A 27,774-nucleotide genomic window follows, 5' to 3' on the forward strand; every position below is an offset into this window, starting at 1 on the left:
ACTTACTCACCTTTTTTAAAAAAATGGATTTTAAATTTGGGTTCTCTAATGAGCTTGCAAACTCGTTGATTTTATAATAAGCCCTTTAAAGACAGGTTCATACTGAGGACTCGGCTCAAGTCTCACTTTGTGCAAGAAGCTTTTCCCAACCCTTCCCCTTATGATTCACCCCTGCCTGACGACACCTTCCCTCAAGCCTCCTCTCCTCATACAGGCTTTTTTCATAGCACCTAGAACTCTTTATGGCACTTTTTGTTTACATACCTTTTCCCACTAGCTAAGCAAAAACTCTAAAGCAGGAACCAAGGAACCATATCTTAATTACACTCTGGTCCAGGTTCAATTTTGTCATACCACTTACAGATTTTTAAAAATTTGTAAACCATTGAAAACATTTCCATTTACCTTCTCAGACTACAAAGATCTTAAACGATGGACTTTTCATTGTGACCACCTAAGAGTCCTCAAACCAAGACTCAAGAGAAGTAGGAGGTCTAAGAACCTCTGTCTCAGGAAATCTTTTGAAATATGAATCCGAGAACAAACAGAAGTACATCAGCTGTTCCAGGCAATAGACTGATACAACATACACATAAAAATCACTAATGAAAAATATCACTAGCTAGTATCTGTTAGAAAAAGAGAAGAAGAGCTTCGTTTCTCTTTCTGCTTTTCACTCATGCCTTGAAAAGCTGAAGTAGCTGAAAGACAGAAATAATTCTAGAATACAATACTGGGAGTATGCAATATTAACATCGAGAATAAGAATTATTTTTCAAACTGACTTAGGCCTATGTTTATTAAACGTCTTATTATTTTTAGTGTGGGATGCATATGGAGTCAACTAGAAAAGAATTAATCATAATTTTTCCTCATTCAAGGTAAAAATATCCTCCAAACAAAACATTTTTGCATCAATACATAACTATCAGAGCATCAAACAATTAGAAACCATGTCATTGCTAGTACTTACATCTGGGTGGTTGGAAATGATGATGTGACTGGCATGGTGGTTCTACGATGTACTAACCATTGTCTTTGTTTTGTCTGGCTTATATATATGTGCTCTTCTAATCTGCATGTATAATTGCCTAAACGCCAAGCAATTATCCACTTTCCTCACACAGTGATTTATACATGCAGGAATCCCTCTCCTTCACTAATCTTTCAAACCTCCACCCGGAGTTGCATCAAACAAGGGCCCAAGTACCTGCCAAATGCCTTCTCTTAGACTAAATCATACATTTCTAACTAATCTCAGTATATCCTTACATTGTATATCCTTTGAACACTAGTATTTCTCAAAAGATTATCTGAGGATCAGAATCACCTGGGTTGCTTGTTAAAAATGCAAATTCCTGGGTCTACCCAGACCTACTGAATCAAACTCATTAGTAGTACCAGGAATCTGCATTTTCAACAAGTACTGTCTGACAATGCATATGCATGAGAAGGTTTGTAGACTCAAGTTTTTTGGTTTTCAAATTTTACTTTCCTAAAGATTTGAGGCTCATTACCTCACAATAGTATAGTACAAAATAAAGGTGTTTTTGTGATTACCAAATTCTCAAAATGGACATTCAGGACAAGCGAATATTCTGGAAATAGAAGAAGCTTTAAATACACAACTAATTTTTTTTTTTTTTTTTTTAAGATGGAGCCTCGCTCTGTCGCCCAGGCTGGAGTGCAGTGGTGTGATCTCAGCTCACTGCAACCTCTGCCTCCCCGGTTCAAGCAGTTCTCCTGCCTCAGCCTCCCTAGTGCTGGGATTACAGGCATGTGCCACCACACCAGGCTAAGTTTTGTATTTTTAGTAGAGACAGGATTTCACCATGTTACCCAGGCTGGTCTAGAACTCCTGGGCTCTAGCGATCTGCCTGCCTTGCCCTTCCAAAGTGCTGGGATTACAGGCATGAGCCACCATTCCAGTTCCACCACTGGAACTGCAGTTCCAGTGCTTTGGGAAGCTTAGGAGGGAGGATCGCTTGAAACCAGGAGTTCGAGGTAACAGTGAGCTATGATCGCACCACTGTGCTCCAGCCTGAGCAACAGAGTGAGAACCTGTCTCTATTTTTAAATAGCCACCCACAGCTATTAAACTTAGCTCTCCCTAAATGTTCCTCCATGTGTTGTTGAATGTGTATTTGCTGAGTATAGGAAGGAAGTTTTCCATGCCTCTCTGCAGCTCCTTCCCAGTAGCTAAGGGAATTGGGCTAATACCTATTTGGTGGTGTAGAAAATTACTCAAGCAAGGACGGGCGCGGTGGCTCATGCCTGTAATCCCAGCACTTTGGGAGGCCGAGGAGGGCGGATCACAAGGTCAGGAGATGGAGACCACGGTGAAACCCCGTCTCTACTAAAAATACAAAAAATTAGCCGGGCGCGCGGTGGCGGGCGCCTGTAATCTCAGCTACTCAGGAGGCTGAGGCAGGAGAATGGCGTGAACCCAGGAGGCGGAGCTTGCAGTGAGCCGAGACCGCGCCACTGCACTCCAGCCTGGGCCACAGAGAGAAACTCCGTCTCAAAAAAAAAAAAAAAAAAAAAAAAAAAGAAAATTGCTCAAGCAGAGATTGCAAAGACTTCTGTCTTAGAGAGCTGCTCTCCACAAGACAAAGTCACATCCTTGGGCCCAGTGCAGTGCCTTGCACCTGTAAACCCAGCTAGTTGGGAGGCTGAGGCAGGAGGATCACATGAGCCTAGGAATTGGAGGTTACAGTGAGCCATGATCATGTCCGGGTGACAGAGCAAGATCCTGTCTCAAAAAACAAAACAAAACAAAAGACAAAGTCAAATTCTCCATGTGAGGGGGTGGGGGGAACGGAGAAGGGGGAGGAGAAAAGGAGGAAAAGGAGAGGGAGGAGAAAGAGAGGAAAGAGGAGGAGAGGGAGGAAGAAGAGAGAGAAAGGAGGAGAAAGAGGAAGGGAAAAAGAAGAGAAAGAAAGAAGAGGGAGCAAGCCCAGGGCTGAAGGCTGATTCCAGCAACCACCGTCCTTGAGAATTATTCCTGCCTAAATTAGTCCTCTATACTCAAACTCCTTTTGAGATCTTGGTATCTCACAACGATACATGAACTTTGCTGATATTATCTTATGTATGTGGCTCTTAAGCAGGGGCAGTTTCTCTTCACACCCACCCCAGTAGGGACATTCGGTCATTTTTGATTGTCACAACTCCAGGGGTGGGGTGGGGAGGGATTGGTGGTAGAGGGGGTGGGTGACTACAGGCATCTAGTTCTTAGAAAACAGAGATCTTGCTAAACCTCCTTCAATGCTCAGGATGGCCCCTGAAGATAAGGAATCATTCAGTCCAAAAGGTCAATGGTGTAAGGTTGAGCAACTTTGTTCTATTTGATATTGTTCTGCCTGATCAGCCTGATATGTGACCCTGGTCATTCCCTACCTCCCATCCCTCTCCCTTTGCTATCAACTGGAACATGTTTCTGTTTATGTCTTCCACCCACAGATGTAATGCCCTTTCCATCTTAATTCAGCATTTATTATGCACTGTGGCCATAACTTTTGCAGTCTGAGGTGTAAGAGCAAGACTAGCACACATTTCTATTTTCTCCTTCAAAATTTCACTGATAGAAGATTCGTTTTTATCATTGATCTTAGCAACCCCTCTCATTGGATGAATTTTTTTCTTTCCTTATTAAGTTGAGAACTCTCACCCTTTCACTTAAAGGAAGCACTTTACAACTTCTCTTTGGCATGTCTGAATTTCCAGCATCAGTACTGTTGTACTTTGGGGCCATTATGAAATAAAACAAGGGTGACTTGAACACGAGCACTGTGAGGCCTCAACCGTCAGTCTGATAATCAAGATAGCTGGTAAGTGACTAAGGTGCAGGGAATGTAGACAGGATGGATATACTGGACAAAGGGAGGATCCATATCCTGCGTGGGATGGAGCAGGATGGTGTGAGATTTCATCACGCTACTCAGAAAAGTGTGCAATTTAACACTTAGGAATTGTTTATTTCTCGAAGTTTCCATTTTATATTTTCGGACCGCAGTCGCAGAAAGTGCTGTCTTAGATAAAGGGGACCTATTGCCTGTGGGCTCATGAGCAGGTTCCCCTGCAGAAAAGGTTATTTCTCTCCATTTTCTTCCTTTTTAATTTTTTAAGTTGATTAATTAATTGATTTTTTAGATAAGGTCTTGCTCTGTCACCCAGGCTGGAGTGCAGTGGCACAGTCAAGGTTCACCGCAGCCTCAATCTCCTGGGCTCAAGTGATTCTCCCACCTTGGCCCCCCAAGAAGCTGGAACCACAGGCAGGCATGTGCCACCATGCCCAGCGAATTATTTTTTATTTTTTATTTTTAGAGAGGGTGCTTTGCCATGTTGTCTAGGCTGGTCTTGAACTCCTGGACTCAAGCAATCCGCCCTTGGCCTCACAAAGTGCTAGGATTAGGGAGGTGAGCCGCCACGGCCCCTTTTTTAGATAAGCTGATTTTCAGACCTCATTGAAGAACTGAGTAAAATAATAAAATTCCAGGTAATTCTTATAGCTATTTTTTATTTACCCTTGAAAGTGATTTTGATATTTTTATTGATACACTTCTCTGCCAAACATTTGCCTGACCTGCCTTTCTAAATGTAGCTATTTGGAATGGATCTGCAGACCCTATGGTGGTGGTGGACAGGAAGTACCCAGGAGAACGCAGAATTGGAGGGGAAGAAAGGAAAAGAGTGTCATACTCTGGTGATCACGCCATGCTTTTATAAGATATGGATTACCACAATAGCCACAACATTTTGTTTCATTTTTTTTTTCTTTGGAGTGAGGGGATAAGAAACTAAAATGAATATTCTATTTGACAATGTTTGCTTCGGACTTGAAAAATCCATCATGTGCAAAATGCCAAGCCTCAAACAGGACAGCAGACTACCCAGGATTTTGAATAATTTAATTCAGTATTTATGCCCATCCTAGGAACATGGTGAGGAGTCACAGATCAAAAGTGCTGCATTCTCCCACTTTCCTGTAATATAATAGCTACAATTTATTTATTATATTATTAATCCTTTTAATGTATTTTCTTATTAATCTCCGCAGATATTCTGTGAAGATTATTACCCACATTTCACAGCTCTAAGAAGCACATTTTCCCACCACTGAATGTCTCTGAAACTAAGACGGATCATATAATGTCCCATAGTCACTGTCCACAAGACAGCAGCTATACACTGATTGTCACTGCCCGCTCATCAGCAAATTTGGTTGTCACTTTTTGTGGCATGAAAGTAGCAGCATCGAAGTATGGCTTGGAGGAAAATCTTGGAGGCAATTGTAGGGTTGTCTTGTAGGAACTAAGCATCATAAATGTTATTGATAGCATAGAAGCCAATATTATATAGAAAAGTGGGTACATCGGTGACCGTGAGTCAACAGCAATTCAGAAAAGTCTTACCGGGCAGATCACCTGAGGTCAGGAGTTCGAGACCAGCCTGGCCAACATGGTGAAACTCCGTCTCTACTAAAAATACAAAAATTAGCCAGGTGTGGTGGCGTGCGCCTGTAGTCCCAGCTACCTGGGGAGGCTGAGGCAGGAGAACTGCTTGAACCCAGGAGGCAGAGGTTGCAGTGAACTGAGATGGCGCCACTGCACTCCAGCTTGGGCGACAGAGCGAGACTCTGTTTTAAAATAAAAGAAAAGAGTCTTACTATGTTGTATTTGAGGAATAATACATTAAGTAATTTATTTTGCTAAGATTTTTATTTTTATCTCTGCATTAGGGTGACATATGATTAAAACCTGTCTAAATGTATTGAAAGAGCTCTTTCAATAAGTATGAAATGAAAATTCTACATTACAAGAAAGCATTGTGTCTTAATGGCAGTGTTTTTTTACTTGTACATGAAAGAACAATGAGTCTTACAATATATGGATTATTAGATTCATTGAAATATGGTATTCTCCCCTTCCTGTCCATAAAGAAAATGAGCCTTAACGATATAATCTTGTGCAAGGTCACAAAACTATGAAGTGGCAGAACTAGGATGTGACCCTATGTCTCCCATACTCCAAAACCTGTGCTTATTTTCCACTGCATTGTATTGAGCCTCTACTGAATTTTTATTAAAAATCACAGACTACTCTGTTTATTTTCACTAACATTTTGTGGATCTAGAATGAGAACTAACTAATGTTGTTTTAATCTTCCTAAGTTCTTTTACAATGTGATACATGAACTCAATAAATTTATTTATTTATTTATTTATTTTTTTGAGACGGAGTCTCCCTCTGTCGCCCAGGCTGGAGTGCAGTGGCCGGATCTTGGCTCACTGCAAGCTCCGCCTCCCGGGTTCACGCCATTCTCCTGCCTCAGCCTCCCGAGTAGCTGGGACTACAGGCGCCTGCCACCTCGCCCGGCTAGTTTTTTGTATTTTTTAGTAGAGATGGGGTTTCACCATGTTAGCCAGGATGGTCTCAATCTCCTGACCTCGTGATCCACCCGTCTCGGCCTCCCAAAGTGCTGGGATTACAGGCTTGAGCCACCACGCCCGGCCTAAATTTATTAATAAGACTTTTGACTTTGTGGAAGCAAAATTTAACTCTTTGTTTCTATTTTACGGGAGCTTGTCCAAACATTTTGAAATTTGAAAGAAGGAATCAACATTTACTAAGCTTCAGTTAGGCCAGGCATGGTGGCTCATGCCTGGAATCTCAGTACGTTGGGAGGCCGAGGCGGATGGATCACTTGAGGTCAGAAGTTTGAGACCTGTCTGGCTAACATGGCGAAATCCCGTCTCTACTAAAAATGCAAAAATTAGCTGGCCATGGTGGTGTGCGCCTGTAATCCCAGTTACTAGGGAGGCTGAGGCAGGAGAACCTCTTGAACGCAGGAGGCAGAGGTCGCAGTGAGCCGAGATGGCGCCATTGCACTCCAGCCTGGGTGACAGAGCAAGACTCCGTCTCAAAACACACACACACACACGAGGAAACAGAGTCACAGTATTTAGATAATTCATCTAAGGACAACTGCCAGTAAGTGGCAAAACTGGGACACAGTTCTTTTGACTGTCAGTGTGGATTTACCTCCCCAATATGCAAAAGCAATAAAATGTATTAACTTATCATTATTCAATGCTACTGAACCAAAGTTACATGTGTCTGGCAAGGAAGAATTAAATGCAAATTTTTTTCCTATACATATACTTATTTTATGTTGTAGTGTTTGGTGTTAAATAGCATGGCAGGTTCTTCTCAGGCAACCACAGCCAGACATAAAACTATCCTGTTACTAACTCCACAGTGATACTTATGTGAGTTGTTTTTGTTTTTGTTTTTTTTTAACTTTTATTTTTTGGAGACAGTCTCGCTCTGTCACCCAGGCTGGAGTGCAGTAGTGCAATCTCGGCTTACTGCAACCTCCGCCTCTCGGGTTCAGGTGATTCTAGCGCCCTCCTGTGTAGCTGGGATTACAGGTGCACGCCACCACGCTTGGTTAATTTTTTGTATTTTTAGTAGAGACGGGGTTTCGCGATGTTGCTCAGGCTGGTCTCGAACTACTGGGCTCAGGCAATCTGCCCACTTCAGCCTCCAGAGTGCTAGGATTATGAGCCACTGTGCCTGGCCTTACGTGAGTATTAATGCTGCATTAGGTTTCTCAGTATCCCTGCTTCCATTGACAAAGGAGCAATTTCACGCTGTGCTCTGATTAGAAGCATTGGAGATGTCCACTGAACCTTTAAAGCAGGGTTCCTAACTCCAGGGTCACATAGCAGCAGGTAAGTTCATATTTTAGAGAAGTCAGAAGTGTTTGTGAGTTTCTATTTCAGAGAAGTCAAGCTATTCATTCTTGTATAAGTTATTATCAGATTAAACTTCAAAATCCTTTGTACTTCTAGATTGGGAAGTACTTTTAGGTTGGGCATGGTGGCTCACGCCTGTAATCCCAGCACTTTGGAAGTCTGAGGCAGGAGGATCCGTTGAGCCTGAGAGTTTAAGACCAGCCTAGGCAACACAGGGGGACCCTGTCTCTACAAGAAAATTTTTAAAATTAGCTGGGCATGATGGTGTGTGCCTGTTGTACCAGCTACTCCCAGCTACTCATGAGGCTGTGACAGGAGGATCACTTAAGTCTGGGAGGTCAAGGCTAGGTGACACAGCGAGACCCTGTCTCAAAACAAAACAAAACAAACTTTAAAAAAAAGTACACAAATAATAAGATTAAGATGATCATACACAGTTTACTTATATAAGTAGTAAAATTTAAGAAGCTGTTATACAGTCAGATTTCATTATTGTGTTAATGCTCAGTGAGACACGCCAAATGAATTATTATTGTACTGAACAGGCAGAACATGTAGAGCCTACTTGTGCTGATGAGTCATGATTTTTAAGTTTCCGCTTATAATGCGTATCAATCAGTCACTATGTGATGACTAAATTAAAATTGGTAAAAGACATTATAGCCGTTAATAATGGGGGAAGAAATTATGTTTTATGCTCTATTCTTACTCTACTCAGATCATTACAGAGCAGGAAGCTCTGAAAAAAATGGCCAGAGTACCACCCAATAGTCTAGTCTGGGCCACACTTATAGAGATGTATATACAAGTATTGGTTATTTGGTAACTCTCCAGGTCAACAAGTGGCATGAGAAGAAGGTGCTCCTGAAAGAAGTATTAAGGATAGTGTCAAGGCAGTTCAAGAAGTTTATGTGAAGGGCCTCCCCTTAGCCCAGCATGTCGAAGTTGAGAAATGCATTACTTCATTCACTTATTCATGCGTCAACTATATCCTGGACATCCCTTGTGTGGAAGACACCTTGTGGGAAGCCAAAATTGCTAAAGATATTAGCTAGTAGAGAAAACTTAGTTGTGCTACTCTCTACATAAAAAGGTGGAAAAGGACTGAAATGGACAAGTGCCCTATTTCTTTCTTACCAAAGTCCAGGCAAAATGCTTTGCTTATCAATCACAGTGCCATATTAATAAGGTTTTAAGCTTTTCTTTTTAAAAAAAAACTAAGCCAGGTGCAGTGGTTCACATCTGTAATCTCAGCACTTTGGGAGGCCAAGGCGGGTGGATCATGAGGTCAGGAGTTCAAGACCATCCTGGACAAGATGGTGAAACTCCGTCTCTAATAAAAATACAAAAAATCAGCCAGGTGTGGTGGCGGGCATCTGTAATCCCTGCTACTCGGGAAGCTGAGGCAGAGAATTGCTTGAACCCAGGAGGCAGAGGTTGCAGTGAGCCGAGATCACTCCACTGCACTCCAGCCTGGGTGACAGAGTGAGACTCTGCCTCAAAAACAAAAAACAAAAAACAAAACACTGAAGTTTTTTGTTTTTTTTTCCCGTGATTTGAAGCTCTTTTTTTTTCTTTTTATCTTTTCTAAAAAATTTAAACGGGTTTTTCCTTGTTGCTACTATCTAGTCAATTATATTGCTTACGAGATAACAGAATTTACGTTGTCTCAAGAGCAACTGTCATTGTGTTAGGAGAGGCTTTCCCAAGGGAAAACTTTTTTCTCTCATCCTCACTTCCAATAGCTATTCACAATAATTTAGGACAAGTTATTTGAGAGAATATTTAATTTGGGAATAAATATAACTCCTAGTAATGTATACAAAATATGTATGGAGAGAAAATACTTACGACATTTCTTCCATGGTCATAAAACTAAAATATATTTGTGCATAAAGAGTATTTAATTTTTTTTTTTTTTTTTTTTTTTTTTTTTTTTTTTTTTTTTTTTTGAGACAGAGTCTCGCTCTGTCGCCCAGGCTGGAGTGCAGTGGCGGGATCTCGGCTCACTGCAAGCTCCGCCTCCTGCATTCATGCCATTCTCCTGCCTCAACCTCCCGAGTAGCTGGGACTACAGGTGCCCGCCACCACGCCTGGCTAATGTTTTTTTTTTTTTTTTTTTTTTTTTTTTTTGAGACGGAGTCTCACTCTGTCGCCCGGGCTGGAGTACAGTGGCCGGATCTCAGCTCACTGCAAGCTCCGCCTCCCGGGTTTACGCCATTCTCCTGCCTCAGCCTCCCGAGTAGCTGGGACTATAGGCGCCCGCCACCTCGCCCGGCTAGTTTTTTGTATTTTTTTAGTAGAGACGGGGTTTCACTGTGTTAGCCAGGATGGTCTTGATCTCCTGGCCTCGTGATCCGCCCGTCTCGGCCTCCCAAAGTGCTGGGATTACAGGCTTGAGCCACCGCGCCCGGCCTGTTTTTTTTTTTTTTGAGACAGAGTCTCGCTCAGTCGCCCAGGCTGGAGTGCAGTGGCCGGATCTCAGCTCACTGCAAGCTCCGCCTACCGGGTTTACGCCATTCTCCGGCCTCAGCCTCCCGAGTAGCTGGGACTACAGGTGCCCGCCACCACGCCCAGCTAATTTTTTGTATTTTTAGTAGAGACGGGGTTTCACCGTGTTAGCCAGGATGGTCTCGATCTCCTGCCCTCATGATCCACCTGCCTCGGCCTCCCAAAGTACTGGGATTACAGGCATGAGCAACCGCTCCCGGCCCAAGAGTACATAAATTTTAAAAAGCAAATAGCCGGGCTTGGCGGCTTACACCGGTAATCCCAGCACTTTTGGAGACCAAGACGGGTGGATTCCTTGAGCCCAGGAGTTCAAGACCAGTCTGGGCAATATGGCAAAACCCCATCTCTACTAAAAATATGAAAATTAACCAGGCGTGGTGGTGCACACCTGTGGTCCCAGTTACTTGGGAGGATAAGGTGGGAGGACAGCTTGAACCTGGGAGGCAGAGGTTGCAGTGAGCCAAAATCAGGCCGCTGCACTCCAGCTTGGGTGACAGAGTGAGACCCTGTCTCAAAAAACAAAACCCCAAAAAACAAACAAACAGGCCAGGCGTGGTGGCTCACGCTTGTAATCCCAGCACTTTGGGAGTCCAAGGCGGGTGGATCATGAGGTCAGGAGTTCAAGACTAGCCTGGCCAAGACAGTGAAACGCTGTCCTTACTAAAAATACAAAAATTAGCCAAGCACGGTGGCAGGAGCCTGTAATCCCAGCTACTGGGGAGGCTGAGGCAGGAGAATCCCTTGAACCAGGGTGGCAGAGGTTGCAGTGAGCTGAGATCGAGCCATCGCATTCCAGCCTGGGCAATGGAGTGAGATTCCGTCTCAAAACAAACAAATAAACAAAAAGCAAATAATCTGGGCCCTTTGCTTTTGTCTATACGTAGGTATGCTGCCCTGAGAAGTAAAATAAACTGGATATTCCAATTGAAAACGTGACTGTTATGACTCATAATTCCTGCTTGATTTCAAATCCTATTGTCTTATGATTACCTCATTGGAATTACGTGAATCACCTTGTCTTCCGTGCGTTGACTAACTAGAAAGAGCCTCCTGGTTTCTTCTGAGACATTGCTTCCTTTTTGTTGTGGTCAACATCACCATGACACTGCAATAGGGTGATCACATTCCGGAGCAGTGGATGGTGTACTGAGCCAGGAGCCTGAATTAGGGACAGCGTAATTCCATCCTATTCCTTAAATATTAGATGAGCAGCTACTCAGTGTAATGCTCAGTATAGTAGTCCATGGTCTTTTAAAACTTTGCAACCTGGCAGAGGAGTAGAAAATGTAAGGGAACAGCTGAAAAAATGGGCCAGGATAAAAGGTTTAATCTTCAGGTTTTTAGTGTTAATCAAGCCCCTCTTAAATAGAGACAAGAACTGAACTAAACCCAATTATTTTCTCTTTTTGAGATAGGAAATCCTAAGACAGTTCCCAGGGCTTGAGGCTATCACCAAGAGCTACTTCGGAGTTTCTGAACGCTAAGATCTGGTGTAATTAGCCAAGTGTGGTGGCTGCCAGAGCCTGTAGTCTCAGCTAACAGTGTGTGTTGTGGAGAGTGAGAGGATAAGGAGGGAGGGTGGAACTGTTTGAGCCCAGGAGTTCGAGGCTGCTGTGAACTATGACTGGGAGCCCCTGCACTCCACCCTGGGCAACAGAGCTGAGACCCAAGATCCAGTCTACATCCCTCAAATTTTTCATGATGCACAATGTTTTCCTTTATAAGCAGGGCTTAGTGTGGTAACAAACAGATTCCACTAAAACCGTGAATGAGAAAGAAGGCAAAGTCTTGTTCTCCTTGTCCAGTGCCTTCCCCTCAATGCTCTAAGAGCATTATTTGTTAATGGAACATCATGTCTGGGTACAAGGGGAGGTGAAGGGAAGAGGGAAGGAAGGGGAAGGGAAGGAGGATGACTAAGGGTACTTCAGCGGTTCAGAAAGAGGCGGAAGATTTACCTGTTGGCTACTGCCTTGTTAGCCTACTAGATGCAGTTGCTGTTTGTGGGCATGAAAAGCTTAGTCATCTTTTGCAAAGGTGCACATGAGGCAAGACTTTTTTCTTCCTATGTCCTTTCTGTATTTTCTGTTAACGCCAGATGCACACCAGTGATGTTCTAGGCAGGTTAAAAGTGGCTTGCAATTATATCTGATTAGTAAAGAGTGAATGAATTTGTGGCAAAATTCTGAGTGAATTAAAAAAGAAAGTCAGCTGCAGCATAAGCTTCCTAAGCCACTTATGTGGGATGCTTAAAGACAGTCTAAACCGTTAGGTGTACACAAGGTGTACACCACTCTATCCCTTTCCTTACCTCTTGTAAGTTTCTGTGGCATAATGAGACTTCATTTTTATTTTAGTGTATATATTTGTTAGAGTTACTAATAAAATAAGAAATCACAAGAGAACATTTTTTTAAAAATTCAGATACGTTTGAATAGACAAAAAAAGAGGCATTTGTTTAGGAATTAGAGTTAGGTGGATGGGGGTGTGTATGCCCCCATATACTCATTTGTGGAATTTGTGATGCATTTTTGAGGAGGAAGAGTCCTGGTAACCATTAAGAAATATTTCTGCCAGACACATTTGTTTTCCTAGAGTGTTCTTAGGAGAACATTCTGAGAATATTTTGGTCTGCTTCCACTTAGCACCTGAAACACACAAATCCTGAACAGAAAAGATTCACATTGCATAGTCCCCTGCCTGAAAAATAATCACATCCAGTTTTCACTGGAGTTTCTGGAAAAGCCGAAAATCTCACTTCTACAACTCAAGTTTTACCCAGAATCAAATACAGAAACCTTACAAAGAAACATGAATTTAAAAAACTAACTATATTGCGTTATTTCCTCTATTCCCTTCCCCCTCCCTCCATATAAATAAAATTGGTAACATCCCAAACAGTAGTCATTCTTTTGGTAAATATGAGTCATGTCTATAGCAGCCCCTTGTGAAATGTCATGTCGTACTATCTAATTCTCATGGCTGCCTGAGGCTGGTGGTTGAGAGATGATTATCCTTATACATGGAATGTTAGATTAAATCTGGTATCACTCTGGCCACTAATATAAATGTATACTGATGCTGTCCAAAAATGACTGGTCAACCTCACATGGCTTTTATGATCTGTAAGATAATCCTTACTGTTCCTATCATTGTGTGTCTGCGAACGTTTTCTTTGTCTCTGTCTGCTAAGTCAAAGGCTATATACATTTTATACATATATGTCCATGTATTTATGTATAGCTCTTCTGTGTCTACATATCTATGCAGATCTATGATTTTTTTTTTGCCTCAAATTCTGGCATTTTATATCCATTCTTTAGGAATCAAATCTGATGGCTTATTGTTTATCTGTACATATTTGTTTTTCATTGAGTATAGACTGGTTGTCTTCCTTTTGTCCACCAAATTAATATCCTACAAATAGATGAATTGTTTAACAGTCATTGTTATTGAAAATTAATTTGGTCTTGTGACTGCAATCATGAGCTTCACTCTCTTCAACCCAAAATAATACTGCCATCCCTCTGTATACTCAGAGGATTGGCCCCAGAACCCCTGCAAATCCCTAATCCCCACATACTCAAGTTTAGCAGTCCAGCCTGTAGAACCCCCGTAGATGAAAAGTTTACCTTGCGTATATCAGGATTTCCCATCCCAGGAATACTGTATTTTCAGTCTGTTCTTGGTTGAAAATAATCTCATATAAATGGATCAGTGTAGTTCAAACCCCTGTTGTTGAAGGGGCAACTGTATGTGGATTTTGACAAAAGTGTCCCGGATCTTTATAGCCTTTCTGTGTAGAAATATGTCTTGCTCTTCTTGCACCTTGTAACATGAAACCATCTTGGCTTCATTTATGTTATTTATGGCCTTGCTGGAAGCTTTTAGTCTAACATTGGGTCAAGAATAGGAATGGAAATTGGAAGTTTCCAAACACAGCAAGGTCATCTTTGAGATTTCTGGTAGGATGGGGAGGAGGTGGAGTTTCTACTCTTCTTGGGAAAATTATTTCAGCTAGTTCCCCTCTCCCCTCTTGCCAGTGGTTGGGGGAAGCAGGACACCTCTTCTCCCCCAGGGGAAATGGAGTAATTTTTTTTATTATAAAAGACCAGATTCTGTGGAACATATCCTCATGGGGAAAAAAAATAACTCTATCTATTAGATAAGTAAAATAAATCCTGTTCTAATATATAAACAACCATTTTCTAATAGGTCAGAACTATTTTTCTCTATTTTACAGATGAGAAAGGGTAGACTCAAAGAAGTTAAATTTCTTACTTAAGGTTACATAGCTATTATGTATTATTGCAATTTTTGTAGGTAAAATTGAAAAAGGTTATATGACAATTTCATGTCATTCAACCTAATAGAAAATCCAGGGCTGCAGTGCATGGATTCTGTCTCCCGCTCTAGAGTCTTATCTTATGTTGAAGCGAACTAAATATGGCCTGAGAAGGATTCCATCCTTCTATATTTGAGTCCATGTGGAGAACCATAACCTAGCTTAACAGGCAGACAAAAATTGAAAACTAAACTTAGGAGTATGCACCTGTAACAATAGCTGAGTGTTGGTCAATCCCAGCAGCCATACTTCAACCATTCATAGACTGCTGAGTGTTCAAACTGTGTTCAAATATGGCAAATACCGAACTGTAACCAATCTCACTGTTTCTGTACCTCACTTCCAATCTTTGTACATCACTTTACTTTTTTTAATCTATAAATTTATTCTGACTACGATGTACCCCTGGAGTCTCTCTGAATCTCCTGTAATTCTGAAGGCTACCCTATTCACAAATTGTTTCCTTTTTTTTTTTTCTCAATTAAACTCCATCAAATTTAACTTGTCTGAAGTTTCCTTTTAATCCTTATATACCACTGTTTCTTACTTGGATCTTTAATGATGACTTGAATTGTTTTAATTTAAATGTTGCTTAATATGTGCAAGCAAAAAATTAGGTACAGACTTCTGATTCATGTAGCTTTTATTAAACTATATGAGCAACAATTTTTTTAAACTTAAAAATTAAAAAAAACTAAATAACCTGAAAATCTATTTACCAATATGTATGTCATGAAATAGAGGGTATAGTGTTGCTGAAAGAAAACAATGAACTAGGTTTTTTTTTAAAAATCAGCAATCGCTTACTTTAATGAAATATTTAATTTAATACTGTATCCTCCTGACGCAACACTAATGAACAAAACACACTGTTTTCAGAACTTTTTAAATTGCATACTTACTACTATATGTAATGGTCATGAACTGTTGAACTTCTGTGTACAGAAGTGAAATTTATGTAAACCATCTACTCATTTATGACAATATGCCTTTTATAGTATTTGCTGTGTGATGACTCAGTTCTTCTACCAGTTATCTCTATTGCCTACTTGTAAAACTTTCACTCACTTAATGCCTCCACTTGGATTGAACTCATCATTCATACATTACGTTTTCTTCTTGTATTTTTTCTCATTGATTTATAACAATCAAAGTAGTTCATGATTCCACTGTATATCATTTTCATACAAGCAAATGGAAGTCTCAATGGGTTAACTTTTCTATAAAACTAAAGTTTTTTTCCTGTGAAATTGCCTTTAATTTTGAATTTTCACTTCAATGAAATAAGTTTGACTTTGGTAAAAGAATTAAACACCAGTACTACTTTGAACACAGGTAACTGTCATTTTAAAATTAAGACATAAAAGCAACCACAGATGCTTGCCAAGAAATTAAAGATTCAATGCTAAACATGTAGTTCTAACAACAGAGAGGACTAAGATAACACAGAATCTTCTCCTGTAAACCTCAAAATGCTGGCTGCAATGTAACTATTTAGAGATACAGTATAATTATATGTAACTACATAGAGAAAGGAGACTCCCCTACCAGAAACGGAAAAAAAAAGATGTGAAAGCCTTGTGGTAAGCACACAGGCTGACCCTGCGATTTTAGACTTAGAAATTAACAATGCTATTTAAGACCATAGGTCTTAAGCCTATGCAGGGACACTGAGAGAGATGTACCTGTGTGAAAAAACGACTAGAACTCTTCTCCATTGTCCCAGGGAGACTCAAAGGAAACATGTCAATGCCTAGGTCTTTGGGCAGAAAACAACATAAGCTCTTTCAAGAAATTAAAACCCCAGGTACTCCATGGACAGATTTGGAATTTCCTGTATTGTCCAGAAACTCCCCAAGTCACAAAGTTAATGTAAACCTCAACCTGACAGTCTGCCAGAAGCAAAAATTAAATAAACAAATAAGCCAGGCATGGTGGCTCATGCCTGTAATCCCAGCACTTACGGAGGCTAAGGCAGGTGGATTGCTTGAAGCCAAGAGTTTGAGACCAACCTGGCCAACATGACAAAACCCTGTCTGCATAAAATAAAAAAAAATTAGCCAGGCATGGTGGTGTGTGTCTGTAGTCCCAGCTACTCAGGCGGCTGAGGCATGAGAATCACTTGAACCTGGGAGGCAGAGGTTGCAGTGAGCCAAGATTGCACTACTGCACTCCAGTCTGGGTGACAGAGTGAGACTCTGTCTCAATAAATAAGTAAAAAATTAAAAAATAAATGTATTACTCTGTTCTCATGCTGCTATAAAGAACTGCCCAAGACCGGGTAATTTATAAAGGAAAGAGGTTTAATTGACTTCCAGTTCTGCATTGCCTGGGAGGCCTCAGGAAACTTACAATCATGGCTGAAGGCAAAGGGAAAGGAAAGAATCTTCTTCACAGGGCAGCAAGAGGGAGAAGTGCTAGCAGGGGGAAAATGCCAGGCACTTATAAAACCATCAGATCTTGTGAGAACTCACTATCATGAGAACAGCAAGGGGGAAACTGCCCCCACGATCCAATCACTTCCCACTGGGTTCCTCCCACAACACGTGGGGATAATGGGTATTGTAATTCAAGATGAGATTTGGGTGGGGACACAGCCAAACCATATACATAAATAAATAAACAAACAAATAAGATACTTTATAGGGTACTTCAAAACCGAAGGCTACATAGAAAAAATGATCCCCAGTGAAATGACAAAATACAGGAGGAAATAATCTGCCATGTGTTGAAGTTATCAGATTCAACAAACAGCAGTTATATACTCCCTCCCAAGCACTTCAGCTTATAGCACTATAAAATAAGTATGTTTAAAACAAGAGATAAGACAGAATAGGAATTACAGGAAAATAAGATCAAAGTCCTATTTTTTAAAAAAAGAAATGTCTAAAAATTAAAATTAAAAAATATAGCTACACTAATCCTTAAATAGACAATTCATGACCTGAAATATAGATCTAAGAAAATATACACAAATGTGACTCTCAAAAGCATGAGAAATGGAAAATATGAAAGATAGTTTAAGAGATATGGAAGAAAGAAGAAAAATGTCCAGTGCCTATCTAATAGGAATTTCCAAAGGAGAGAATGAAGAGTGGGAGAGGCAGTATTTCAAAAGATAATGTCTGAGAATTTTCTTAAATTAATGAAAGACATGAATCTTCAGGATAACTAATGATGGAACACCTCAAATGAAAGGAAAATATTAAGACACCCAAAGATTTTTAAAATTTAAACTAAGATAGAACATTAGTTAAAATGACAATAGACTTTTCAACGGAAATTATCAAATTCAGAGTCAATGGAGTAAAAGTTGCAAAACTGTCAACTTAGAATTCTGTCCCCAACTAAATTATTCAATTGTTGAAATAAAATAAGGCAAAATAAAAATATTTTAAGACAAAACAGAGAAGATTTACGACTCACATTTCCTTGCTAAAAGAGCTCCAGAAGGATTTGCTTTAGGCAGAAGCAATTTGAACAGAAAGGGAAGGATGAAGGCAAAGAGGGGTTAAGTGATCAAGGAGAAGGAGGACACTGGTTTTGACTTCTTGCCTCATTTCTTCCCCATTCCAGAAGGGCTTCTATGTTCCTTTCTATTCTTATTTTTTTCTATTTTTAATTTTTTTTTTTTTTTTTTTTTTGTAGAGACAGGATCTTACGATGTTGCCCAGGCTGGTCTCAAACTCCTGGGCTCAAGCAATTCTCCCACCTCCCAAAGTGCTGAGATGACAGGCGTGAGCCATTGCACCTGGCCTGTCCCTTTCTATTCTTATGGTTACTTGCCCTCTATCATCTCTTCTTCATTCTGTGGAATTTCCTTCTGGTTTGTATCTTCTTCCCTGGGCACCATCGGGTTCAGCATGAATTATAGTAGGGTACTGTGAAACATAGTAAATGAAGGGAATAAGAAATAGCCTGATGAATATTTTCAAAATATTTTTGATGTAATGATTATATCATTAGATTATCACTGCAATAAAAATATAAAATTTTAAAGTCCTGTGTCCAATGGTTCAAGGCCACCAATTTGAAAGACCTGCTCAATAACATTTGGCCTCTTCTCTCATGGTTGTTCTAATTTCTTCTTAGCACCAGGCTCATTTTTCATCATGGGTGTAGGCTTTTCCCAATCAAACAGGCCAACATGTGTTCATTGTTTTGTAAAAAAAGTTTTTTCATTTGAGGTGGGGCTTGTGTGTTGATGATGTGTCTGTGGTGCAATTGGCATTATTATTAAAGGCAAACTTCTCCAAGAATCAACATAACTCCGTCTAGCATGCTTTCTGGGTGCAGCATTGATATTGGCATGCACACCCACAGAGAGCTCATTTGCCAGGTCCTCCCTGTTCAATCATGTTGTAAACACCAGTGCTTAAGCAGTAGGGAAGTTATTGCCTGGCTAAACAGAAACTCACTTTTTAATGATTGATTCTTTTAGATTCATCTGAGCAGTTTGGGAAGGAAGGACCTCAACTTCCAGATCTCTGCCTCCATTAAACAAGAGAGGACATAGACTTCAATTTAAATTACATGTAAGATTCTGTGGATTCTGTGGTTTCAGTCTATTCTCTGTCCTTCCCTTGTCTTCTCTTGTTAAGTCACTTTTGTTTTGATACACTGGGTAGGGAATTGGCGATTCACTTTAACTCAGAGTGAGTAATGGGATGCTTCTGTCGGTATGTAGAACTGGAAACACTCTGAATCTAGATAAGCTTTCAAAGGTAGGTTACTCAATTGAGCATACTTTAGTGTTTCTATAGGGGCTTTTTTCCTAAAAAGGCCACTTTTTATGACGTAGCAGAAACTTCCTGGCCTGATCTGATAAAACACATTCAGTGAGATAAATGTCATGGTTTCTCTCTTACAAAAAGGAAGACAAGTAGGAGAAATTAGCGGCAGCAATAGCATTGAGATGATAAGTCATCACCATCTGTATTATAGGTAATCAGAAAGATCCCAGGCCCACAATTTCTTCTCCAATGGCCCTGCTTAGGGGGTAAATGGGGTAAAGTCAAGAGAAAGTAACTTACAAGGGGTCTTATTAAAACATGCAGCAGGTTGGGCTTGGTGGCTCACGCCTGTAATCCCAGCACTTTGGGAGGCCGAGGTGGGCAGATCACGAGGTCAGGAGATCGAGACCATCCTGGCTAACACGGTGAAACCCTGTCTCTACCAAAAATACAAAAAATTAGCTGGGCGTGGTGGCAGGCGCCTGTAGTCCCAGCTACTCGGGAGGCTGAGGCAAGAGAATGGCATGAACCCTTGAGGCGGAGCTTGCAGTGAGCTGAGATCGCACCACTGCACTCCAGCCTGGGCGACAGAGTGAGACTCCGTCTCAAAAACAAACAAACAAACAAACAAAAACACGCAGCAAAGGAGTTCTTATTGAAGAGTGGGTTGAATACATGCTTTTACCTTTACTTGCTTCTAAAACACCACTAAGATTACAGTAAGGACTTTAACATGGCAAAAATCCACAAGGACAAATTAAACAGAAAAAATAAATGGGGGAGAAAAACCTTTGGAAGCTGGAAAGCAAATGAGCTAGTGTAGATGAACTTAGCAGAACCCAGAGAAAAGTAAGTTTTACTTCTTTTAAGTAAAACTTACTTTTCTCTGGGTTCTGCTAAGTTCATCTTACTGTAATCTCCTAACCCCACCCTCAGAAAGCCTAGCATTGGAGGTGCTGGGCATCACTAAGATCATGATGTAAATAAGGTTCATACAAGATTAGTTGAAAGCCTATGTAAGAAGCAATTAGATCACTAGGTCAACTCTCTGACTCTTCAGAGCTAGAATCAGATGGTTTTCTCCATCCTGACATAAGACTGGAATTGTATTGCTCTCCAGGAGTAGAACCAGACTTTGGGCTGAATGGCACCAGGCATGACTGAGGCTGGGGTTATGAGCTGCAATGAAAATGAGCAAGGAGGTCCCATGCAGTGGCTCATCCCAGTAATCCCAGCACTTTGAGAGAGACCAAGGCAGGAGGATTGCTTGAGCCCAGGAGTTCCAGGCTGCGGTGAGTTATGATCATACCACTCCACTCCAGCCTGGATGACAGAGCAAGACCCTGTCTCTCAAAACAAAAAAGAAGAACAAAAAGAAAATGAGCAAGGTGATGGTGGAACTAAGTGTAAAGCCTCACACCTAATGGCGAGACTCCCAGCTTGCTCTGGGAATGCTGGTGGCCAGATGATAACCTCCAGGCAGGCCACTGGATAATTTTTTGCAGTGAAAATTGACCCCATGAGAAAAAAAAGATCAATTTGAAATGCTTGTTTGGAGCACCAACAAAATCTTAGCCAGATCACACTAGAATGGTGGTTCTCAATAGGGACGACTTGGTCTTCCTTCCCACTAGGCATCTGACAATGCCTAGTGACATTTTTTAGTTACAAATAAAGGAGGGATGCTACTATCATCTAAGGGGTGGGGGTCAGGGATACTGCTAAACATCTTACAGTGCACTGGATAGCCTCCCACAACGAAGAGTTATCTAGTTCATAACATTAACAGCGCCTCTATTGAGCAACTCTGCTCTATAGCAAAATCCACTGGTTGAAAATCACAGCCACGACTCACAGGATCACATCAGCTTTTCGATGCCTTATTCTTAAAACTGAAGAAACAGCCAAAGAACACTAAACACTTTGAATTTGAGAAAACCTTGTAACCAAAGCTTTTTTTTTTTTTTTTTTTTTTTTTTTTTTGAGACAGAGTCTTGCTCTGTTGCTCAGGCTGGAGTGCAGTGGCGTGATCTCAGCTGACTGCAACCTCTGTCTCCCGGGCTCAAGCAATTTCTCCTGCCTCAGCCTTTCGAGTAGCTTGGGTTACAGGTGCTAATTTCTGTATTTTTAGTAGAGATGGGGTTTCACCATGTTGGGACCAGGCTGGTCTCAAACTCCTGACCTCAAGTGATCTGCCCGCCTCAGTCTCCCAAAGTGCTGGGATGATAGGCATGAGCCCTCGTGCCCAGCCCAGAAAGACAGAAATCTTAACAATCATAGACAAAAAAGGGAAATGTAATGAAGAAGGATAAAATATACATGTTGTGTTTTATATATGTAAATATACATATGCATAGATGTATACATTAAATCCTCTTTAAAAATCTTCAAAGTACATCCAAGAAGCAGGAATAAGAGGCTACAAAAAGAAATATGTATAGAACAGAAGAAACAGAATCCTAGGAAAATGATATGTAAAATCAATTCTATAAAGCGTTGAAGCCAGGTGTGGTGACTCATTCCTATAATCCCAGAGACTAGGGAGGCTGAGGCAGAAGGATTGCTTGAGACTAGGAGTTGGAGACCAGCCTGGGCAATATGCAAGACTCCCATCTCTACAAAAATGTATATATTAGCCGAGCTTGGTGGTACATGTCTGTAGTCCTAGCTACTTGAAAGACTGAAGCGGGAGGATCTGCTTGAGCTTAGGAGTTCGAGGTTGCAGTGAGCTATGATCACACCACTGCACTCCAGCCTGCGTGACTGAGTGAAACCTGGGTTCATGAAGAGGGTTGGTGTGTGTGTGTGTGTGTGTGTGTTGGGGGAGGGGGTTTGAAATGTCAAGTTGAAGTAATTGTTCACAAGCTAGAACAAAAAGTCAAACAGATAGAAAACTGGGGAGATTTAAAAAAAAATACATAGGATATGTTGCAATCCAAAACTCAACAATAAAAGTTTCAGAACAAGAGAACAGACACAAATGAAGGTGAAGAAATGATCAAAGGAACAAAATAAGAAAATTTTCTGCAACTGAAAGACAACAGTTTCTTGACTAAAGGGGGTGACCACAACTGATGCAGAAGATTCATATGAAGGCACGTTATTGTGAATGTTTCCAATTTGGTGATTAGGATAAAATAAGTAAGTAAATAAACAGAGATAAAGAGAAATACATCATATACAATGGATTGGGAATAAAATGACATCATATTTCTTAAGGGCAACACTGGAAAGTAAAATGCTATGGAGTTGAATGTATTTGAGCAATACGTTCAAATCTCTGAGGAAAGTGATTTTCAACCTAGAATTCTGTGCCTAGCCAGAAAACCAAAGAAGCGTGAGATTGTGATGAAGACATTTCAGAACAGCCAGGTCTGGCATATATGTCACCAGAGTTCTCAAAGGATATAATAATACATTTAAAAAACACAAATATTCCAAGATAATGGCTGATAATTTTCTAGAATTGTTATCATTATGTTTTTGAGACAGAGTCTCACTCTGTGGCCCAGGCTGGAGTGCAGTGGTACAAACACGACTCACTGCAGCCTCGATCTCCCAGGCTCAAGTGATTCTCCTGCCTCAACCTCCTGAGTAACTGGGACCACAGGTGTACACCGCTGCCATAGGACCCTGAGGGTTTCACTTAGCCAGCCAGAAACCTCTGTGGTGGGCGACACCGTCTGCCTGAGCATTGCTCACGCCTTCTGGGCTCGTTGTGCCCACTTGGTCTGGCTGCGTTTGGCTCATGCTACTGGCCGAGGTCTCACTCCTGCCCAGGGCGAGCAAGCGTGGAGTCCAACCACTGTGCACCGCCAGGCACACGGGCTGCTGCAGTAGGGCAGGCAGGTTCAGGAGCTGGCACAGATGCTGGCTCCATGCAAGGCTGTGGTTGGACCAGAGGTACCGCACATAACTTCCACTATGGGAACCTGCATTCGGATGAGGGGAACGTGGTGGTACATGGAAGCTTGGAGACACCAGGAAGCACAGAGTCCCAAAGAGGGTGTCACAGCCCTGGCTTGGGTAGCCCATAAGTCTGGCCTCCCTGAAGGACCACAGCTCTTCTCTCCTTCTCATCACCCACAAAGTGGTGAGTTGCAGTGGCATGTTCAGCCCTGTTTGTGTTACGTACAGCTCTTTCCATCCTGCCATTTGGCACATCCCAAGTTCTTGTCCTGTGTCCAGGAAGAATGAGGTGGGTGGACAACTAGAGGGTGAGCAAGGCAGAGAGGGACTTCATTGAGCAACACAACAGCTCTGGCAAGCTGTCCTGACCAGTGTCCAGCTCTCAGTGGGAAGGAGACCCAGCGTGGGTAGCTTCCTTCTGCAGGCAGGTTGTCCCACCCGTCGAGGAGACACGAATTGGGTAGCTCCTTCTCACAGCTGGTCAGCCCAACATCTCTGTGAGTCCGGCTGAGTAGGGTTTTTAATTGGCTTCAGAAGGGAGGAAGTGCATGCTGATTGGTCCACGGGTGGCCATGGGCGGGCCTAGAAAAACCACTATAAGTTCTCACTCCAGGCTGCAGACTCCACCCAGAACTGACAGCCTGGCCCCCATGCCTCAGGCTGTCCCTGACTTGAAGGTGGTGCTTCACCAGGACCCACCCCTTTCTGCCCAGGAGCCTGCCTGCCTCCTGCCACCATCAATCATGTCTTCCATGGCACCCAGGCTGTTTGTGTGGAGGGGCGCCTGCAGGGCCACACCAAGCCTCCCTCCGCACTGCCTAGGGCTCCCTTCCATGCTCCTCAGTGCCCAAATTCCGGAGGGGGCTGAGGCAGCAGGGGGCTGGCATGTGAGCACTCCCAGAGCGTGTGCATGCCCAGCTGGGTCGTGACAGCACCTGGGCTTGGCCTCAACTTTGCTCTGAAATTGGAGTGGGTGGTGGGAGCAGGGAGAAGCCAGGCAGCCGGAGCAGGCACTTCCAAGCCTGTGGGGGCAGGGGAAGCTTCCTAGGCCCCTGAGAGAGCAGGGATGCCCAGGTGGGCAGCTATGACTGGGAGGCTGCAACCAACTGGAAGCGGGCAGGGTTCCCACCGGCTCCATGCAACCCCACGCTGCAGCCGGCATCTTCACAGCATATGCTTCAGATGGGCCGATCCTACCATCACCACCACACCTAGCTACTTTAAAATGTTTTTTGTGGAAGTAGAGTCTCTCCACATTGCTCAGACTGGTCTCGAACTCCTGGGATTGAGCAATCATTCTGCCTTCCAAAGCGCTGGGACTACAGTCATAAGCCACTGTGCCCAGCCAATTTTCCAGAATTATTTAAAGATGCTAAACCTCAGATCCAGGAAAGCTGGCTAACCCAAAGCAGGGCATACCAAAATTCCCCACAACTGTACACCGGACAGTGAAATAACAGAAAAAAAATTAGAAAATCCTAAAAGCAGCTGGAAAAAAGCCAGATGACTTGCAAAAGAAGACTGTTAAAATGTCAGCAACAAGAAAAGCTAGAAAACAATGGCATAATATTCTCAATGTGATAAGAGAAAATTACCTTCAACCTAGAATTCCATATCCACTGAACTATTTTTCGAGAACAAATTAAAATATTTCAGGCAAACAAAATAGAGAGCTTATCACTCAGAGTTTAGAAATCAGAAGAAATTCTAAAGGATGTCTTTTTTTTTTTTTTTTTTTTTTTGAGACTGAGTCTCGCTTTATTGCCCAGGCTGGAGTGCAGTGGCATAATCTCTGCTCACTGCAACCTCCACCTCCCAGGTTCAAGCGATTCTCCTGCCTCAGCCTCCCAAGTAGCTGAGAGTACAGGCGCCCACCCCACACCCGGCTAATTTTTGTAGTTTTAGTAGAGACGGGGTTTCACCATGTTGGCCAGGCTGTTCTCGAACTCCTGACCATGTGATCCGCCCACCTTGGCCTCCTAAAGTGCTGGGATTATAGGTGTGAGCCACTGAGCCTGGCAAGATGTCTTTTAAGTCAAAGAAAATGATGCCAGAAATAAGCCTGAGAAGTAAGAAGAAGTGGTGAATAGAGATACTGGTAAATATATGAAGAAATGTAAACCAACATTAATCACACAAAAACTTAATGTCTAATTAATTATATATATATAACTTTACATATATAACTATATATAAAAAAATTTATATATTGATATAATTATATATATATAACTTTATATGTAAATGAACATCCTGGGCAATAATAGCATGTAAGTCGGGGGGTGAATGATTAGGGCTCAGGTATTTTAAGATCCTTATATTTTTAAAAAGGAGGGTAAGGATAGTGTTAACTAGAAAGAGAATAATTATAGAAAGTATAGCTCATAAACTATTGAAGGGAAAAATAAAATGGCCAAAAGAAAATAAAAATCCCAAAGAAGACAAGGAATAAGTGAATTAATAATTAAGTAAACATAAATGAACCAAACTCTCCAGTTATAAGACAGAGATTGTTGCACTGATAAACAAATTCTAGCTATGTGTAGTTTCTAATAAACACACCAAAAATATAAGGGCACAGAAAGTTTAGAAATAATAGGATGGAAAAATAAACCCTAAACAAACAACAACAACAACAACAACAAAAGCAATAATCATTCTCAGAAATAAAGAATATTACATTGTGATACAAGGCTTAACCAACTTTTGACTTTTATTTTGACCTTCTATATAATGTAGCATTGATTTATGTTTAACTGAATTTCATCTTATTACTTGCTTCTTTTCACCTTCTTTGGATTTATTATTTTGTTTATTTTCTAGCTTTTTTTTTTTTAACTTGGATGTTTTGGTCATGAATTTTCCTACCTTTATTTAAAATATAGGCATTTTAAGGCTATAAATGTCCCTCTAAATATTTCTATAACTGAGTCATACAAGTGTTTTCTTTATCATCTTTTAGGTAATTCCATTTTGGTTTCTTTTTAGCCCATGATTGTTTTAAAAATGTGCATTAAAAATTTTCAATCCTGTGGAGCTTTTCTAGTTCGTCATTGATTTCTCATTCAGCTGCATTGTGGAGAGGTTATATATGATGCTAAATAATTTGGCATTTGTTGTAATTCACTTTTTTACTTGACATATATTTAGCATCTATATGTGTTCTCTCTGTGCTTGAAAATAATGAGTATTGTCCAATTGTTATATGGAATATGTTATACATTTATGTCTTAGGTACTTAATTGTGTTGTTCAGATCTTGTATGTACTTATTATTCTTCCTAAGTGATCTATAAATTAGAAAGGGTGTTGTGTTAAATAAAATTTCCCATTTTGTTCATGGATTCATTAAATTTTCCTTCTCAATATTTGCTTTATATATTTGAGACTATGGAGTTAAGTACTAAAAGTTTGTAATTATCACTTTTTAAAAATGAGTTAGCCACTGAAATTGTCATAAAAATGCAAGTTGATGGTTATCACGTATGTATAGATGTTCTCAGGGCGTTCTTTTTTCAAAGAAATCAGTATTAACTTATCTTTCTAGATACCTGCTTTCAATATATTTTTGGCTTTTGGAGATTTCCCTCATTTTCTTTTGAAATACATTTAAAAAAAATATTTCGTATATCTTATTTTTTATTGGTTTTCAGTGGGAGGGTTATTCTAGGCATGTATTTGACCATGATGCTGGAAAATGAAACCTACCTTTCTTCTTATAAACCTTTCCTCCCTTATTTCCTGCATTCTATTTTTTGATTGGATTTTCTTGAACCCCTTTTATGCCTTCTAATGGTTTGGAGCTTTGGAGATGTACTGGAATTTAGCTCACTCAACATCCATGCCAATCCCCTTCTGGTTTGCATTTGGATGTTATAGAGGTTAGAAAGCTAAAATAACATTTCTCAGATTTCCCTGAAGTAAGGGATCCACATATGATACCATATCCACCCATATATCCACATGTGGATACATTCCCTTTCCCAGATGCACCCCCATGAAATAGGAGGTAAGTGACCTTGGGCAAGGCGTTTGGTTCTTATTGAAACAATGTGTCAAAAGCATCTGGTTCTTCTGGTAACAGCTGCGGTGTATTTTCTGGCATGTGGTCTTTGTATCATGAGTGTCAAAATGCCAGGCATTGGTGGCAGTATTTTTCCATTAGAATAGTTCTGTGTTATGGTTGGTCATTTTCCTTTGCTACTTTTGTCCCCATCTGGATGGTTCCTGGCTGTGTAGCACTCAAACTCCGCATGCTGGTACTTTCAGAAATCTTCAGAGTTACCCCCAGACAGCTGAAAGTTTTTAGCTGTTTTTTTGCTTAGTTTCTTGGCGTATTGCAAGATATTCATAAGGGATCCTCTTGCTGAGTGTCAACATCACTTCTCCACACTTCTCCTTTTGTCTGAGATGTTGGTCCCTTAAAGTCCTGACTGCTTTGGCAAGCCTGAACTCCAGTTTTTATCTCTTCAGCCTTATGAAATTGCTTGAAGCTCTGCTAGTTTCTCTGTCTCTTCGTAG

The 27,774-nt window shown here is 41.2% G+C and overlaps 1 protein-coding gene across 1 annotated transcript in view; it reads left to right on the top strand.

Moving 5' to 3' along the window:
- DDX10 (DEAD-box helicase 10) overlaps nucleotides 1-27,774 on the top strand; it is a 342,707-nt gene that overhangs the window by 4,115 nt on the left and 310,818 nt on the right. The window contains exon 2 of the mRNA XM_050758689.1: nucleotides 19,054-19,147. The gene's annotated coding sequence lies outside the window, so the exon portion shown is untranslated. The remainder of the gene's footprint in view (nucleotides 1-19,053; nucleotides 19,148-27,774) is intronic.

This window comes from Macaca thibetana, chromosome 14, assembly GCF_024542745.1.
Source record: "Macaca thibetana thibetana isolate TM-01 chromosome 14, ASM2454274v1, whole genome shotgun sequence".
NCBI classification, from domain to species: domain Eukaryota; kingdom Metazoa; phylum Chordata; class Mammalia; order Primates; family Cercopithecidae; genus Macaca; species Macaca thibetana.